This window comes from Ovis canadensis, chromosome X, assembly GCF_042477335.2.
Source record: "Ovis canadensis isolate MfBH-ARS-UI-01 breed Bighorn chromosome X, ARS-UI_OviCan_v2, whole genome shotgun sequence".
Classification (NCBI taxonomy): Eukaryota; Metazoa; Chordata; class Mammalia; order Artiodactyla; family Bovidae; genus Ovis; species Ovis canadensis.
The window spans coordinates 6,593,044-6,611,347 of record NC_091727.1 but is presented as its reverse complement, the minus strand read 5'-3'; positions in this window follow the sequence as shown (position 1 = coordinate 6,611,347).

Below are 18,304 nucleotides of genomic sequence, written 5' to 3'. Positions count from 1 at the left end.
TGAGTATGTGTGTGCATGCTAAGTCTGACTTCGGCTGTGTCCAACTCTTTTCGACCCCATGGACCATAGCTTGCCAGGCTCCTCTGTCCCTGGGACTCTCCAGGCAAGAACACTGGAGTGGGTTGCCATGCCCTCCTCCAAGGGATCTTCCTGACCCAGGGATCAAACCCGCCTCTCTTAGGTCTCCTGCATTGGCAGGTGGGTTCTTTACCACTAGCGCCAACCTGGGGAATCCAGTGTTGCTGCTGCTGCTGCTGCTGCTGCTAAGTCGTTTCAGTCGTGTCCGACTCTGTGCGACCCCATACACGGCAGCCCACCAGGCTCCTCTGTCCCTGGGATTCTCCAGGCAAGAACACTGGAGTGGGTTGCCATTTCCTTCTCCAATGCATGAAAGTGAAAAGTCAAAGTGAAGACTCTCAGTCGTGTCCAACTCTTCACGACCCCGTGGACTGCAGCCTACCAGGCTCCTCCGTCCATGGGATTTTCCAGGCAAGAGTACTGGAGTGGGTTGCCATTGCCTTCTCTGAATCCAATGTTGAGTACATATAAGAGTAGGTGAAAGACTAGGTTGAGTTTAGGAATTCGAGTATGGAGTTGGTGAAAACCTTGAAGCACACGTTTTGTTTTCAGGCAGAGAAAAAGGATCCATAAACCAGAAAGTGTTGATGAAATCAGTCGATCTATATGTGGTGGGGGACAGGTAGGAAATGGATTCATGACTTTTTATCCCAGTGTGGCGAGAGCGCCAGAAAAGATGGACTTGTGGGAATTACTTTTCGGCTTTGAGCTCAGACAGACTTAGTGAAATGCTGGCTCTGACTCTGTTATGGCAGGCTGGGGAAGCTGGTGTGTTAAAGAGTGAAATGATAAATCACCGGCCAAGGAAGTGGTTTTGCATCCCCGCTGCTACAGCTGGAAAGCAGCGGTGTTTATACATGAGATGCAGAAAAGCGTCATGGAGGCAACCAAGCGCTTGGAAGAAACGGTGGAAACTTTCCAGATCATGCAGAGGGCAGAGTCGTCCTTCTTCTGCCTCGTACTTTTGCGGTTGAGCAAAACCTTCCGAGTTCACACAGAGAAAAACAAGGGGGCCTCCCCGCTGCAGTCCACGGGGTTGCAGAGTCGGACACGACCCAACGCCTGAATGACGACAGCAACCCCTGTTCTGAAATCACTGTAGCTGCTGGATTGACCGAGATCCCTGCGTCGTATGAACTAAAGCACAGGAACCGCAGAAGCAAAGGAAGGAGATGAAGAATTGCTCATCTGTTACTTGGTTTAGCCAGAAACATGGACCATACGGCACCCGGAGAAGCGAAACGTGGCGTATTTGACAACAGAGAGGAACCAGCCTGGCTTAGACCAAGGGCTGGTTAACTTGTACCAGGAAGGGCCAGATCGCTAATATTATGAGCTCTTTGAGGCACAGTCTGTTGTAAGGATTCCACTCAGCTGGTGTAGCGTGGAAAGCAGCCACAGAAACATCTAAGCAGGTGAACACGACTGCATTCCTGTAAAGCGTGGTACATGGACACTCAGATTTGAATTACATTTGACTTTCACGGGTCATGATGATGGCTCAGGGCTAGAGAGCTCTGCTGCCAATGCAGGAGATGTAAGAGACACAGGTTCGATCCCGGGATCGGGAAGATCCCCTGGAGTAGGGCGTGGCAACCCACTCCAGCATTCTTGCCCGTAGAATTCTATGGGCAGAGCAGCTTGGCGGACTATGGTCCAAAGCGTCACAGTCAGACACGACTGAGTGACTTCCACCCACCTCTCCTCTCCTCTCCTCTCCTCTTCCACCCAACCTCTCCTGCTCTGAGCCATCATCTTTCTTCTGCAGCCCTCTGAACATTACTATTATACATAGCAATTGTAGTTAGAGGTGATTTTTTTTTTTTGTGGGAAATAAAAGGGACATAAAGGGGTCTGCAGACGAGTAAGAATTGTGAGAAACAGAGGATCTGAAGCAGAACCAAGGGAAGTGAAGGTCGCTCAGTCGTGTCCAACTCTCTGCAACCCCGTGGACTATACAGTCCATGGGATTCTCCAGGCCAGAATCCTGGAGTGGGTAACCTTTCCCTTCTCCAGGGGAATCTTCCCAACCCAGGGATCAAACCCAGGTCTCCCGTGTTGCAGGCGGATTGTTTACCACTGATCCACTGGGGAAGCCCAGAGTCAAGCAATTTATCCTGGGGTCACTGGTGAGAATAGTGGAGTGGGTCGTCACGCGCCCCTCCTCCAGGGGAATTTTCCCGACCCAGGGATCGAACCCAGGTCTCCCGTGTTGCAGGAGGATTCTTTACCAAGCTGAGCCACCAGGGAAGCCGGAAGAAGGACCAGCTGGTCTATGTATCAGTGACAGAAGAAAGCGGGAGGAGAGAACCGTTTTTGAGAGAGGCAATCAAGCCTGTCTTGCTCAGTAAGAAGTTGGTGAGAAAATTCTCCCTGGGCTTCCAGGCTGTGTGGCATCGCTTGACGGAGTCTCACCTCTTGCAGGGGTCCGGGGTGAGGACGATGGAGAGGGAGGAGGCAGCATAGAACGTTCTTAGTTGACTTGGAGGAAGGGAGAGAAGCCAGGTTTGTGCGGATGCCTTTTGAAGGCCTTGGAGAGGCATTTTGTTGAAAAGCAAAATAGCAAGACTTCACGGTGATGTCAGCCTACCCTGGAGCGATAACACGAATGCCTGCGGAGGGTTTTCAAGTTCAGGTTCTGATCCTGTCCTTCTGAGTGGGGCTGAGATTCTCCACTTGTTTTATTTAGTTTCCTTTCTTTTAGTTTTAGGCTTCCCTGGTGGCTTAGATGGGAAAGAATCTTGCCTGCAGTACGGGAGACCTGGGTTTGATCCCGGGGTTGGGGAGATCCCCTGAACGAGGACCTGGCAACCCACTCCAGTATTCTGGCCTTTTTTCCCCCTCTTCTTTCTTTTTTCAAAATTGAAGCATTGTTGACTTACAATAGTGTAAGTTTCAGGTATAGTACACTGTGATTCTGTTATTTTCGCAGTCTGTAATCCATTATAGGTTATTACAAGATATTCGGTATAATTCCTTGTGCTATACTGTGCTTTTTATTAAATTAAAAAGAGTAAAAAAAAAAAATTGAAGGATAGCGGATTTACAAACGTTGTAGCAGGGACCCAGGGGCTTCCGCGGTGATGCTAGTGGGAAAGAACCCACCCCAGAATGCAGGAGATGTCAGAGACACGGGTTCGATCCCTGGGTCGGGAAGATCCCCTGGAGTTGGGTCTGGCAACCCGCTTCAGTATTCTTGCCTGGAGAATCCCACGGACAGAGGAGCCTGTCCCCCTGGACAGGGATAGTCCTTAGGGAGTCGCAAAGCATCAAAGATGACTGAAGCGACTTAGCACACACGCATAGAAGGGAGTGAATCTCTTTCTTTCTATGCATCAAGTGTGGGATTTTAATTCCTGGAGCAGGGATTGAACCTGGGCCCTTGGCAGTGAAAACAGCCCTAACTACTGGACCGCCAGTGAATTCCCCTCTGTGTGCTGTAACTAAAAATCCTTGTTGTTTATCTATTTTAAGTGTGTGTGTGTGTGTGTGTGTGTGTGTGTGTGTGTAGTTTGTACCCATTAATCCTGTGCCCGAACCTGCATTTCTAAGAAGCTCCTGCGGCTGCTGCTGCTGAGTCGCTTCAGTCGTGTCTGACTCGGTGCGATCCTGTAGACGGCAGCCCACCAGGCTCCTCTATCCATGGGATTCTCCAGGCAAGAACACTGGAGTGGGTTGCCATTCCCTTCTCCAGGAGATCTTCCCCACCCGGGGATCAAACCTGCGTCTCTTAGGTCTCCTTCATTGGCAGGCGGTTTCTTTACCACTAGCGCCACCTGGGAAATCCGGGTACAATCCACTGCCTCTATGTAGATCCAAAGCATTTTCAACCCCAGATTAAACCCTGAACCCACTAGAGAGTCACTGCTGTTTCCCCTTCCCTAAGCTTCTGGTTACCACCAGTCTGCCTTCTGTCCCCGAGGATTTGCCCCTCCTGCATATTTCATCTAAATGGAACCATAGAATATTTGTCTTTCTACGTCTGGTTCCTTTTACTTAGCACAATGTTTTCAGGGTTCGTCTACATTGTGGCCTGTGGCAGTATTTTTTTTTTTCTTTTTATGGCTGGATAATATTCTATTGTATGTATAATACACCATTTGTATATCCATTCATCTTTAGATGGGCATTTGAGTCATTTGTACCTTTTGACAATTGTTTCTAGTGCTGCTCTAAATGTGTATAAAAATGGTGCATTTTACTTTGCTTAGAGAGTCGTTGTCTCTGCAAGTGACAAGTTGGTTTGGGAGTAACTGATTGGAGGAGATTCATCCGAAGGTTTGATAGTCTACTATGCCAGTTCAAAAATGAGTTTTAAGAACAGATCTCCAGGTGTTCTCAATTGTCATACATGATGAACAATCTGCTTTGGAAAACAACAACAATAACAAACTTTCCAGTTGTTTATTCAGGAATTCTGGGGTTTCAGGCACAAAAGGGACGGTGAACACAGCCGTGTGTCATGTCACAGGAGATCAAGAAAGATTTCTTCTCAGAACTCTTTCAAAGATTCACCGGGCTTCAGAGACACCTGCGTTTGTGCCCCACAGTGGAGCTGACTGCCTGGCCGTGAAAAGCACAGTTTGAAGAGTCTCTCTCTTCCCCTCCGTCTTCCCAGATGGCTCCGTGGAAAAGAACCCCTCTGCCAGTGCAGGACACACAGGTTTGACCCCTGGATCGGGAAGATCCCCTGGACCAGCAACCCACTCCAGTATTCTTGCCTGGAGAATCCCATAGACAGAGGAGCCTGGTGGGCTGCAGTCCAGGAGGTTGCATAGAGTTAGAATCACGTGGAAGGGCGGCCACACTGAAACGGAACCTAAACACACACCTGCCATCTTGGGACCCGGAGAGGCATCGGTGCTTTTCTGGAAGTTTGGTTGTGTGTGTCTGTCTTGCAGTCATACTGTGTTTTTCAAGCAACAGGGCTGCTCTGAGATATCATCAGGCCTCATCAGCTAAAGTCTGAAAGGGGGACTGTGCTGGGTGGCGCTCACTCCAGACTGAAGCCTCTGATTAAGATTTATCCCTGATTTTCTGCAGAGCCTCGGTTCCCGTCTGGCCTGGAATTGGCCCCATATGGCAGGCCTTGACGGCAGGGCTGGTGGGAGTGTGTGTGTTCCTCCGCTGTGGTTGTGGGCAGCGTGGGGAGGGTGTACAGATACTGAAGGCCCGTCCAGGATGTTGTGATGAGGCGGGTCCTAAACGGCTCATCCAGCAAATGGCACAGAGAGGAATCTTCAAGGGACTTCCCTGGAGGCCCAGTGGTGAAGGCTCTGCGCTTCCAATGCTGGGGACAAGGAGTGGATTCAATCTCTGCTCAGGGAACAGATCCTCACGTGCCTTGTGGTCCAGCCAGAAAGGAAAAAATAAAAAAGCAGGTGGGTGGGATCTTGGAGATGGAATGTGGAGGGCAGTAGAGTAGAGTAGAACCAGGGAGCTTGAGACCAGGGGGTGACGGAGGCTGAGCTTGGACGTGGAGCTGTTGCACCAGGACCGATTGATTCTTGTGCTTTGTCCTTGCAGCTTCCTGGCTGGAAGGCCCTTGGATAGCAAGGCTGGAGTGTGGGAAATGCTGTCTCCCCACAGTATGGACGCCGTCAGGTGAGTAGAGACGGTCGACTGTGTGCATGGAGATACTTGGATGCTTTACTTAGCATTTCATGGAAGCATTCCACGTCTCCCGTGTAGATAGACTTGGGGAAGTCATTTCAAGCTGGATGGAGCAAGGCATTAGAGACAGCTCCCAATGTTAACAAAAGAAAAAGAGAAAACACGTAATAAAACTGCAGGGATGAGAGATTCAACTCTAGAAAGTCCAACTGCAATTTCTAACAGGACCCCTGGTTCCGAATGTATCGTCTAACCAGGAAGTGAGGCCAGTGCTCAAACTTTAATAATCCAAACCGTAAAACTGATCCAAAATAAACAAGCAGAGGGACTTCCCTGCTGGTCCGGTGGGTAAGACTCCGAGCTTCCACTGTAGGCGATGTGGGTTTGATCCTTGCTCGCAAAACTAAGATCCTGCATACTGTATGCTGGGACTGAAAAACAAGGGAACAATACAAAAACAGACACATTACATATAAAATAAATAAGCCCAGCAAAACACTATATGTGTTTGTAATACACTTTGTTCAGTTCAGTTCAGTCACTCAGTCCTGTCTGACTCTTTGCGACCTCATGAACTGCAGCACGCCAGGCCTCCCTGTCCATCACCAACTCCCAGAGTTCACCCAAACTCAGGTCCATTGAGTCGGTGACGCCATCCAACCATCTCATCCTCTGTCGTCCCCTTCTCCTTCTGCCCTCAATCTTTCCCAGCATCAGGTGCTTTTCAAATGAGTCAGCTCTTCACATCAGGTGGCCAAAGTATTGAAGTTTCAGCTTCAACATCAGTCCTTCCAATGAACACCCAGGACTGATCTCGCTTAGGATGCACTGGTTGGATCGCCTTTGTACCTAATACATTTATATCTGTACTAATGTAATATGTAATTTCACAGTTGATTGTAAAAGATATTATGACTGATTTTGCAACACACTGTATTAGAGTAGAATGCTTATTGCTCCCCCCACCATTCTTCCAAATATTTTAATGAAAATATTATGCTTGCAGCTAATTTTTCTTGACTATACTTCAAGAAAAAGTATAAATTCACTCAACCTGGTTTATAAAGTACTAATTACACATCAGAAATGAAAATAGTGTTTCAAAGCCAGTTTGTCCTTAGAAAGCTTTGCTTTAGTGGCAGGTTTCAGCAGGCACATTTCATGGTGTTTATCATGTTTTTTTAAGTATGTCTGGACTAGCTCCGTCTGCCAGGCAGTGGAGAAATAGGCCTGCTGTCTCTGATTTAAACTTTAATTTGCCTGCAGTTGTTTAAGCATATGAGGGGAAAATATTCTTTACCTATATTGAAAATCCAGGGCTTCTGCTTTTTACTTCGATCTGACGTTGGAAACACTTCCGAGGGAGGCAAGGTACAAAGAGTGAGAAAAGATACACAGATGTGTGGCAAAGAAGACACATGATACAGTCTCTTTCTCCAAGGAGCCTGTCATCAAGTGGAGGCGTGTAAGAGAGAAACAGATGAAAAAGATACCTAAGAATTACAAGCAGAGAATTAGGGTAGTCAGTTCTTAAGCACTGGAAAATAATTTGGGATAGGGCTTACGAAAGGTGCTTAGTTAGAAGAGGAGCTGTAATTTGAGTAATTTATTTATTTAGTTTTGAGTTGAAATACAGTGGATTTGCATCACTGCAGATGGTGACTGCAGCCATGAAATTAAAAGATGCTTACTCCTTGGAAGCAAAGTCATGACCAACCTTTTTAATATGACCAGCATATTAAAAAGCAGAGACATTACTTTGCCAACAAAGGTCAGTCTAGTCAAGGCTATGGTTTTTCCAGTGGTTATGTATGGGTGTGAGAGTTGGACTGTGAAGAAAGCTGAGCGCTAAAGAATTGATGCTTTTGAACTGTGGTGCTGGGGAAGACTCTTGAGAGTCCCTTGGACGGCAAGGAGATCCAACCAGCCCATCCTAAAGGAAATCAGTCCTGAATATTCATTGGAAGGACTGATGTTAAAGCTGAAACTCCAGTCCTTTGGCCACCTGATGTGAAGAGCTAACTCACTGGAAAAGACTCTGATGCTGGGAAAGATTGAAGGCGGGAGGAGAAGGGGACGACAGAGGATGAGATGGTTGGATGGCATCACCGACTCCATGATCAAGAGTTTGAGTAAACTCTGGGAGTTGGTGATGGACAGGGAGGCTTGGCCTGCTGCAGTCCTTGGGGTCACAAAGAGTCGGACACGACTGAGTGACTGAACTGAGCTGATAGTTGATTGTGGTAATTTCTGCTGTACAGCAAAGAGACTCACCTCTCTCTCTTTCTCTCTCCACACACACACACACACACACACACTCACATCATTTTTCTTTCGACATTTTATACTCTTTGACCATCTTTAAAAAGTAATTTCATTTGTTTTTGGCTTTGCTGGTCTTTGTCACCGTGTGGGCGTCTCTCTAGCTGCGGTGAGCAGGGGGCTACTGTCTATGTGTGATGCCCACTGCTTCTCCCTGTGGTGGCTTCTCTTGTGGAGCAAACACGCTTCAGTAGCTGCAGCTTGTGGATGCAGCAGTTTTGTGGCTGCCTGGCCCTGGAGCACAAGCTGACTAGCTGTGGTTCACAGCCTCAGTTGCTTTGTGGCAAGTGGGATCTTCCTGGACTGGGGATCGACCTCGTGTCTCCAGCATTGGCAGACAGATTATTCACCACTGAGCCTCCAGGGAAGCGCACGCATTCTTTTTTTTTTTTTTAATACTCTTTTACACTATGGTTTAACCCAGAACATTGCATATAGTTCCCTGTGCTATACAGTGGGACCTTATCATTTGTTTGTTCCATATATGATGGTTGACTCAGTGAGTGAAAGTCACGGAACTCTCCAGGCCAGAATACTGGAGTGGGTTAGCCTTTCCTTTCCCCAGGGGATCTTCCCAACCCGGGGATGGAATCCAGGTCTCTCGCATTGCAGGCAGATGTGTTACCAGCTGAGCCACCAGGGAAGCCCAAGCATACTGGAGTGGGTAGCCTTTCCCTTCCCCAGGCGATCTTCCCAAGTCAGGGAGTGAACCCAGGTCTCCCGCACTGCAGGCGGATTCTTTACCAACTGAGCTATCAGGGAAACCCTGTGTATGATGGTTGGTATTTGCTAATTCCGAGCTTGCAGTCCGTGTCTTCCTCACCCAGGGGCTGCAGTTGGTAACACTGGATTTGAGAGATGAGGCAGAGCAAGTAGGTAGGACATTCTAGACAGGTGAGACAGGGAGGCTGTGGAAACAGCATCTCCCACACTGAGCCTTTCAAAAGTTGGATATTTAAGGATTCCAAGAACTTGCTAAAAAGCATCTTTAGCACTAAAACAATGCTAGGCGTATCCTGTCTTTTTTGCTGTTCTTCCGTTTCCATTTTCCCCCCGCCCCACCTCTAAACTGCAATGAGTTAATTTTTAAGAAAGTCAGGCTTTATAAAATGCCGGAGTCCGTTTGGGCTATCATTTCCCTTTTAAACACAGTTTTAAAGTATACCAAGTTTTCATCACTAATTACTTCTCTAAAAAAAGAGAGAGCTGGGTTAAATGGAAAACAGGGAAAGAAACTGAAGGGAAAAAGACCTAAGGAAGCAGAGTATGTGCTAATATTGTGTATTTTTGGTTTTTCAGCGCCCGTGGACTGCATCTTGTGAAAGAGAAAATTGCTCAGTCGTGTCTGAGTCTTTGTGACCTCATGGACTACACAGTCCACGGAATTTAGCCTTTCCTTTCTCCAGCATATCTTCCAGACCCAGGAACTGAACCCAGGTCTCCCACATTGCAGGCAGATCTGTTACCAGCTGAGCCACCAGGGAAGCCCAAGAATACTGGAGTGGGCAGCCTATCCCTTCTCCAGTGAATCTTCCCGACCCAGGAATTGAACCAGGGTCTCCTGCATTGCAGGCGGATTCTTTACCAACTGAGCTATTCCCTACATTTGTTGATTTTAAAAATTCATTTATTTTTAATGGTAGGATAATTGCCTTATAGTGTTGGTTTGTGCCAAACACCGATATGAATCAGCCATAGGGATGCCTATGTCCCCTTCTTCTCAAACCTTCCTCCTGCCTCCCTCCCGATCCCATCCTTCTCGGTTGTCTTAGAGCCCCGGTTTGAGTTCCCTGAGTAAAGTCAAGTGAAGTCTCTCAGTCGTGTCCGACTCTTTTCGACCCCATGGACTGTAGCCCCACCAGGCTCCTCTGTCCATGGGATTTCTCTAGGCCGGAATACTGGAGTCGGTTGCCATTCCCTTCTCCAGAGGGTCTTCCCAACCCAGGGATTGAACCTAGGTCTCCTGCATCGCAGGCAGACGCTTTACTGTCTGTATGAGATCCCTGAATCACACAGCAAATTCCTGTGGGCTCTCTGCTTGACAGATGGTGATGTGAGTTTCCATGGTAGTCTCTCCATACATCCCACCCTCTCCGATCTAGCCAGGACTTTCTGCCGGGCAGGGCTAGGGGTCTAGCCAGGGCTTTCTGCTGGGCAGGGCTACGGGTCTAGCCAGGGCTTTCTCCAGGGCAGGGCTACGGGTCTAGCCAGGGCTTTCTCCAGGGCAGGGCTACGGGTCTTGCCAGGGCTTTCTCCAGGGCAGGACTACGGGTCTATCCAGGGCTTTCTCCGGGGCAGGGCTATGGGTCTAGCCAGGGCTTTCTCCAGGGCAGGACTACAGGTCTAGCCAGGGCTTTCTGCAGGGCAGGGCTACGGGTCTAGCCAGGACTTTCTGCCGGGCAGGACTACGGGTCTAGCCAGGGCTTTCTGCAGGGCAGGGCTATGGGTCTCCTCTTTGACAGCACAGCTGCATGGTCGTTTTGCTCGTCTTCAGTGGCTCCCAGTTCAGATGCCTCAGGTTGGCACCTTGCGATGTGGTGGGGGTGCCTCTACGGCCCCCGGCCCCTGCAGCAATCTCCCACCCCCAGCTCCTGATGGGACCTGGGGCTGGGGTGGTGCTGGTGAGCTTTGCTCTCTTCCGCCCGGGCTTAGCAGAGAGCCCTTGGGCTCGCCTCCATCCTGAACACACGCAGGACATCCATCTCTGCCTCGTTTCCCCAGTTACAGGTAATTAGCTCTGGGCTTCTCCACGATAGTGCTGGAAATCGCATCCCCACATCTGCCTTGTTATGAAACCGCATGGCTGCCTCTAGACAAAACATCTTCTAAATGGCATTTGCTCTCAAGTTATCTGGGTGTGTGGGGAGGAGGCAGCAAACCCAACCAGTGGGGGTGGGAGACCTATCTATCGTGGAGAAATACACAGCAAGGCTGAAAAATGGCAACCGGCAAAGCCACAAATTCAGCACATCTTGATACAATAAGCAGGGTTGGGGAGTAAGCGTTTCTCTTTTGAACTCTCCTTTCAGAGGTGGGGTGAGCCGTGTAAATTTTCATAGCAGCGATTTGTATATTTTATGATTTCCCGTCCTGACCCTTCTCGCTTTCCAGCTCTCCAACAGACAGGCTATTTGCCTTATAATACTGGCTTATTTGAACTTGTGCAATTCAAATATGACTCTTAAAAAAACAGAAAAAACCAATTTGTCACGCATCCAGGGTCTCATTCTGGCAAAGGCCTTTGGTGTATAGAACTCTACTAAGATTCCAAACACGGAGATCTGGAAAGGACTAGCTGTCTGCAGGCCGTAAAGGTTTTGTCTTGCGTGTTTCCAGACCTGGAATCCAGACTTCATAAGAGCTTGATTAGTACATCGGTGCCAAGGTCTGATGTAGGTTCTGATCCCGGCAGAGGTGGAGGGTAAGGGGGGCCGGGCATCCTAGCGTGATCCCGTCATCTTCACTTTCCCTTCCACGAGGGGCTTCCCTGTCCCCTCCCCAGTCCACACCTGTCTCCCAACCGCCTCTCCACTTGCCAGATTAAAAAATAATTTATGTATAAGTACATTGATAAATGATGGATTAGACCTTTATAGACATACATATACCTATATGTGCTTTCTAAAAAAACGTTTTATTTTATATTGGAGTATAGCTGATGAACAAGCTTCCCTGGTGGCGCTAGTGGTAAAGAACCTGCCTGCCGATGCAGTTCGATCCCTGGGTAGGAAAGATCCCCTGGAGGAGGGCACGGGAACTCACAATCTCAGTATTCTTGCCTGGAGACTCCCCAGGAAAAGAGGAGCCTGTTGGGCTATGGTCCATAGGGTCACAAAGCTGAAGCGACTTAGCCTGCACACATGTATGGCTGATTAATGGTGGTGTGACAGTTTCAGGTGGACAGTGAAGGGACTCAGCCATATGTATACATGTATCCCTTCTCCCCCAAACTCCCCTCCCATCCAGCCTGCCACATGACACGGAGCAGAGTTCCCTGTGCTGGACAGCAGGTCCTTGTTGGTTCTCCATGTTAAACACAGCAGTGTGTCCATGTCCATCCCAGACTCCCTGACTGTCCCTTCCCCCATCCTTCCCCCTGGGAAGCATAAGGTTATTACAGAGGATTGAGCAGAGTCCCCTGTGCTGTCCAGCAGGTCCTTGCTGGTTCTCCATGTTAAATACAGCAGTGTGTCCATGTCCATCCCAGACTCCCTAACTGCCCTTTCCCCCATCCTTCCCCCTGGTGACCATAAGGTTATTACAGGGTATTGAGCCGAGGTCCCTGTGCTGTCCAGCAGGTCCTTGTTGATTATTCCTTTGAAATACAACACTCTGTCTATGTTCATCCCAAACTCCCTATGTCTCTCCCCCTCCTTCTTCCTGGATACTTTAGCTTTTAGAACAGTTTTAGGCTCACGGCAGCATTAAACAGAAGGTACAGAGATTTTCCATACGGCCCTTGCTCTCCGCCATAGCCTGCCCCTTTGTCGACATCTCCCATCAGAGAGGTACATTTGTTCCAGCTGATGAGCCTACAGTGGCACGTCATCATCACCTGAAGTCCACACTACCTTAGGGTTCCCTCTTGGTGCGGTGTGTTCTTTATGTTTGCACAAGTGTATAATGACAGGCATCCATCATGACTGTATCGTACAGACTGTTTTCACGGCCCCAAAACCCTGCCAGTTCCTTCCTCTCCACATGTACCAATATTGCTGTTTCCCCTTTTGCAGAATCGTGGGAATGATGCCGTACGTACTGCCCGTAGACTGGCTTCTTTCACGTAGCGATACGCATTTAAGGTTTCACGTAGCGATAACTCATTTGTTTTGGACTCTGAGTAATATTCCATTGCCCATATGTACAGTGGCTTATGTGTCCATTCACCTCCTCGAGAGGGCTTCCCAGGTGGCTCAGTGGAAAAGAGGGCCAATGCAGGTGCCCCAGGAAATGGGGGTTCAGTCCTGGAGCTGGGAAGATCCCCTGGAGGAGGGCATGGCAACCCTCTCCAGTATTCTTGCCTGGAGAATCCCACGGACAGAGGCGCCTGGCGGGGCTACAGTGCATGGGGCCACCAAGAGTCAGATGCGACTGGAGGAGCATGCACACAGGTACCTGTAAAAGGACATCTTGGTTGCTTCAAAATTTTGGCAGTAAAGAATAAAGCTAGTCCAAGGGGTAAAGGGGGAGGATGTGAGGAACCTGGAGGCTGGAACTGACGCATAGACCCTGCTGATACTGGGAATAAAATAGGTAAGTGATGAGAAACGATTGTGTAGCTTAGGGAACTCCATTCAGTGCTCCTTGGTTACTTGAATGGGAAGGGAATACTAAAAAAAAAAAAAAAAAAAAAAGATGGGAGATATGTACCAGTTCAGTTCAGTTCAGTTCAGTCGCTCAGTTGTTTCCGACTCTTAGCGACCCCACGAACCACAGCACACCAGGCCTCCCTGTTCATCGCCAACTCCCGGAGTTCACTCAAACTCATCTCATTGAGTCGGTGATGCCATCCAACCATCTCATCCTCTGTTGCCGCCTTCTCCTCCCGCCCTCAATCTTTCCCAGCATCAGGGTCTTTTCCAGCGAGTCAGCTTTTTGCATCAAGTGGCCAAAGGATTGGAGTTTCAGCTTCAGCACTAGTCCTTCCAATGAATATTCAGGACTGGTTTCCTTTAGGATGGATATACGTGTGCTGCTGCTGCTGCTAAGTCGCTTCAGTCGTGTCCGATTCTGTGCGACCCCATAGACGGCAGCCCACCAGATTCCCCCGTCCCTGGGATTCTCCAGGCAAGAACACTGGAGTGGGTTGCCATTTCCTTCTCCAATGCATGAAAGGGAAAAGTGTAAGGGAAGTCGCTCAGTTGTGTCCGCCTCTTCGCGACCCCATGGACCACAGCCTACCAGGCTCTTCTGTCCATGGGATTTTCCAGGCAAGAGTACTGGAGTAGGGTATTTATAGCTTATTCACTTTGCCATTCAGCACAAACTAACATAACACTGTAAAACAACTATACTCCAATAAAAATGGTTTTTAAAAAGCTCCAAAATTTATGCTTAGTAATGGGATAGACTTTTCTATTCTTGAGGAAGACTTAAAGAAATCTCTCTTTCTCACTATTCTCACTCACTGCTGTTTGCCAAGATTACCTGTCCTTTTTGGACGAGTCATTGAGAAATGATGATTTAATAGATTCTCGTTGCCACATGTGAAGTGACCATGATTCCTACTTTTATTGAGAAGGGAAATAAAGTGCATAAACTGATGAGAGTTTAATAAAAAGAATATACCTTTTTATATATACTATAAACATCCAAGTGCAAGGTTTTGTATGCTGCTGCTGCTGCTGCTAAGTCGCTTCAGTCGTGTCCGACTCTGTGCAACCCCATAGACGGCAGCCCACCAGGCTCCCCCGTCCCTGGGATTCTCCAGGCAAGAACACTGGAGTGGGCTGCCATTTCCTTCTCCAATGCATGAAAGTGAAAAGTGAAAGTGAAGTCATTGAGTCATAGACTTAACTTTTCCACTCATTTGACCCACACCAGGGAGCACAGCTGATCGATCCTTTCCGTTCATATACTTCTGTATCTTATAGAAGACTGAGGTTAGCTGTGGACCTATTGCAGTGTGAAGAAAGGACAGTCTAATGGGAAAACCTGTGAACTGACCAGTGGTGCTGGAGGTGCCAGGGATAACAGACATTTCTGGTCCGTTTGACACCATTCCTGGGTGCTGGTAACACACTGTACGTGTGGATAAAACTGGCCCGTAGACAACAGGTGGCTTCAGAGGACGAGCCACTTCATGAGTTAAATGAGATTTCATCGCAAGCTTGCTGAAAAGGAGAATGTTTCTAGTCTCCAGCTCTGAAATCTTGGCCTGCCATTCTTGGGCTTTGTCCGCTGCATTTTAGTACCGCGGCACCCCAGGCTGTATGTTTATGGAATGGAAATTGCGGGCTCATAGGTCTTATTCTCTGAGTACAACTGAGCGACTAAGCAAAGGGTGCTTGGCCCTGCCCTGGACGTCAAGTTAATTTTTCTTGCTCGTGGTTGGGTCAGAGGGGAGAGTTTGTGTCAGTGGTGAGGAGTGATACTCTACAGAAGACTGCTGAGCCCCTTTTCTGCTCATATGAGTAGTGTTGTCAGTTTATTTTTTTTGACTCTATTACTCTAAACTTTTTGAATGAAAACAAATCTTTTTTTTTTTTAGTACTTGTGATCTTTTTTTTTGTACAGCCATGTTTACTTGAGCATAACCGGAACCACGCAGTAGGATGATCACCCACAGTTTGCATAAAGATAACCTAACCACAGACCAGTTAGCACGTGAAGAAGAAGAAACAGCCAGCAGGGTAGCTAGCAGCAGGCCGCCTGCCCGTCTGGGGCTGTGTGGGTACGGAGGCACCCGGACGGTCCCACACACGTGGCTGTGGGAGTCTCAGCCCCAGTGTGTCCCCAGGGTCTTCTCTTTGGGACCCTTTTCTCCTCCTAGCTGCTTTTCTCCTTCTCCATGCAGGGTCTAGCCTGTATGTTTCCTGTTGGCCAGGGTTCTTCTCAGAGAGGGACGTGGTGGAGGTGGGACTCAAATTGAAGATCTCATTTTCCCCACATCTTCTCATTTTGCCAACAAAGCTCCATAAAGTCAAAGCTATGGTTTGTCCACTCGTCACGGATGTGAGAGCTGGACCACAAAGAAGGCTGAGTGCTGAAGAATGGATGGTTTTGAACTATGGTGCTGGAGAAGACTCTTGAGAGTCCTTTGGACTGTGAGGAGATCCAACCAGTCCATCCTAAAGGACATCAGTCTTGAATATTTGTTGGAAGGACTGATGATGAGGCTGAAGCTCCACTACTTTGGCCACCTGATGCGAAGAACTGACTCATTGGAAAAGACCTTGATGCTGGGAAAGATTGAGGGCAGGAGAAGGGGACGACAGAGGATGAGATGGTTGGATGGCATCACCGACTTGATGGACGTGAGTCTGAGCAAACTGTGGGAGTTGGCAATGGATGGAGGCCTGGCATACTGTAGTCCATGGGGTCACAAAGAGTCGGACACAACTTAGCAACTGAACAACAACAATGTTTTTGCCAGAACTCTTGCAGAGTCCATACCACCTCTGTTCGCTGCACAACAGGCCAATAAAATGTGAGACGAGGTGTTGAAGCAAGAAAGTGAGGACTCTGAGCAGGTGGCAGGCTAATGTGCTAGAATACCATCTTTCCGAGTCAGGATTCAGGCTTCTTTTATACTAAAAGGGGAGGGTTTTGGCTGCTTGCCTCTTCTTGGTGTCAAAATCTTTTATTCCTGCAGCTGTCCACATAAGCCAGGTCATGACAATCCCGTAAACCTTCAGTAGGACACATGTTGGACTTCCCTGGTGGTTCAGTCGTGAAGAATCTGCCTGCCAATGAAGGGAATATGGGGTGATCACTGGGCTGGGAAGTTCGCATGTGCTGAGGACCAAGTAAGCCTGAAAGTGAAAGTGTTAGCCACTCAGTTGTGTCCGACTCTATGTGACCCTATGGACAGTAGCCCGCCAGGCTCCTCTGTCCACGGGATTCTCCAGGCAAGAATATTGGAGCAGGGTGTCATTTCCTACTCCAGGGGATCTTCCCAACCCAGGGATTGAACCCCCTTCTCTTGCATCTCCTGCTTTGGCAGGCAGGTCCTTTAGTAGCTGAGCCACCAGGGAAGCCAAGCTAAGACCTGTGCAAGGTTAAAAAAAAAAAACAAAAACAAACCAAAAACCTTGCCAGAGGGACTGCAGAGCCTGGGCTCTAGAACCTGAGAGTCCCAACTGCTGCGCTCATGTACTGCGATTAGCGAAGTCCGTGGGCCCTGAAACCCATCCTCCACAACAAGAGAAGCCACCTCAGCAAGAAGCACATTGCACCCAGGGTAGCCTCTGCTTGTTGCATCTAGAGGAAAGCTGGCTCACAGCAATGCAGACCCAACACAACCACAAAAAAAAAAAAAAAAGATGGTCTACTTTGTCATTGGGTTTCCCTAAAGCAGCCACCTGCAGGAGACCCAGGTTCAATCCCTGGGTTGGGAAGATGTCCTGGAGGAGGCCATGGCAACCCACTCCAGTCTTCTTGCCTGGAGAATCCATCCTACGGACAGAGGAGCCTGGCGGGCTACAGTCCGTAGGATCACAAAGAGTTGGATACAACTGAACAACTAAACAAGGACCACTTTGTCATGACGGCAACTGCCTGCCATGGTTTTAGCAGGTTTGGGTGTCTAACATCCCCTTTGCCACCTCAGGGAAAGGCTGAGGTCAGGAGCCAGTCAACATTTTTCTGTAAAGGGCCACAAGGAACATATCTGTAGCTTCTTGGTTCTACCGTGTGAGTGTGAAAGCCGGCACGGACCAGTTAATGGCTCTGGCTGTATTTCAATAAAACTTTATTGACAAGGACGGCCCTGGGTTTGTCCTGCATGCCATTGTCTTGCTTCCCCTGGTTTGAAGTGAAAGCGAAAGTCGCTCTGTCGTGTCCGACTCTTTGTGACCCCACGGACTATACCGTCCATGGAATTCTTTTAGTCTGAATACTAGAGTGGGTAGCCTTTCCCTTCTCCAAGGGATCTTCCCAACACAGGGATTGAACCCAAGTCTACCGCATTGCAGATGGATTCTTTACCAGCTGAGCCACCAGGGAAGCCCAAGAATACTGGAGTGGGTAGTGTATCCCTTCTCCAGGGGATCTTCCCAACCCAGGGATCGAACCCAGGTCTCCCACATTGCAGGCGGATTCTTTACCAGCTGAGCCACAAGGGAAGCCCTCCTCTAGTTCAGTCTGCATAGAGATCACCTAGGGAGCTTGTTAAAATGAAGCTTACATTTCAGTAGACCAGAGGTGGTGGAGAGGTTCTGTGCTCTTAACAAGCTCCCAGGAGATGCTGGTGCTGCTGCCTCTTAAAACACACGTTGAGGACTGAGGCTTTCGATAACACCCGCTTTTTGTAAATAAAATTGGCAGTTGCAAGGAACCAGGAGAGGTCGGTGATGGTTCCAGTAAGCCGTGCAGTTTCACAGAATTTCAGTGACAGGGCCTGAAAGGCTGTATCTAAACTCAGAAGAAGACTGTGGGAATGGTGCTTTATTTAGTAAGCGTCTTCTAACCAAAGCAGACCCGCAGATACAGGGTATGTCCTCTGAGCTTTCCTGGAACCCATTTACTTCTGAAATCATCCCAGAAGAATTGCAGTCATTAAAAGGGAGCCTGGTTTTCCATGGGTCTCTCCTTGACCTCCCAACACCTGGGGACAATGCAGATATACTTA